The sequence below is a fragment of the Garra rufa genome, chromosome 2, assembly GCF_049309525.1.
Source record: "Garra rufa chromosome 2, GarRuf1.0, whole genome shotgun sequence".
Lineage (NCBI taxonomy): Eukaryota > Metazoa > Chordata > Actinopteri > Cypriniformes > Cyprinidae > Garra > Garra rufa.
The window spans coordinates 40,079,412-40,080,785 of record NC_133362.1 but is presented as its reverse complement, the minus strand read 5'-3'; positions in this window follow the sequence as shown (position 1 = coordinate 40,080,785).

Below are 1,374 nucleotides of genomic sequence, written 5' to 3'. Positions count from 1 at the left end.
GCTCACATTTTTAGTTTTCGTACGTTTACGCTCTTTGCTCACTCGCTCTCGGTTCAACAATCTGCGCTTGGTTTTCTAAATGTTGCGCTCCTGGTTTCATGTAAATGAGGGCGGGCTCAAACATCACCATTGGTTCAACAGATGTGATTGACAGCCTCCTTCTCTAGCCAATCGATCAAAGCGCAGAAGTTGACGTCACTCCAATGCGTGATGGATGATTCCCGTCAGGAAAATGCTGGACAGTCTCAGTAGATTTTCCATAAGTATATTTTGTATGTTGAAAGTTGCACCCGTTTTACACCGCGGTCAAGCCAGCCGCCACCTGAATTCTGCTGCACGTCTATTTGTGGTATTACGGTACAGAGACTCGAAGCAGTCAAAAAGCTGACGAACATCTATATTCAGCGGGTAAAAATCAAATGTGCCCGAAAATAAGGGGAAACTATTTAAAAACATATCAATATTGTAGGCTTCATTAAAAAAAGATACAATTTGAATATACTTAACAGTGTAGTTTTCTTGATAAATAAAGTCATATTGTACATGTGTTATTAAAATTCCTTCAGAGTTAACATGAACACTTCAATAAATTATTTTTTCTGAATGACCGTGTCTCTATCTTTGTCAGCTTTCATGAGATTTTACTGTAGAATTTAGCAGAAAATAAATGGCAAATTCAGTCACTATTCATTACCAGTTCTTCACATGTAACACTCAAAATCCTTCATAGTTAACATGAAAATTTCTATTCATACTTCTTCAGAATACTCAAGACTCTGTCTGTGTCAGTTTTCATGACATTTTACTATAGAATTTAGCAGAAAATTAATTGCAAATTCTGTCACTATGCATTATAATGCATTAACGTTTGCATCTATATCTCATATTTTCTAAAAGCTAAGGGAGCAAAGTGTTTTTAAAATCAGTCAAATTATCTAGTTAATACAAAACTCTCATCAACATAAATTCATATAACATAATAAATGTTAATATTAAATAACCACAGTTAGTCTTTAGATAAGACCAGTAAATTACAATACTTTATCATCAACCAGGTAAAACTTCCTAATCATGTTTTCTTCTGGATTATTTTGCTATAACAAATGTGTTTTGCAGCAACCAAAAGATCAGAAGTAATTGTTAAAAAGTGAAGGATCAAGAACACAACTAAAGCAAACATTGATCACATGAATCTAAACCTCTGTTCTCAATCATAATTTAGTCAATCTGGTCAGTAGTGAATGAAGCTGGTGCTGCTGTGTGTGGAGTTTAGTCCTCCTCTGCTGAGATCTTCAGAGATTTATTGTGTTTTATTTCAGTTGATTTCATCTGAGGCTGTGACTAAGTCTGTTATAGCTGTCTTTCTGTTTGTCT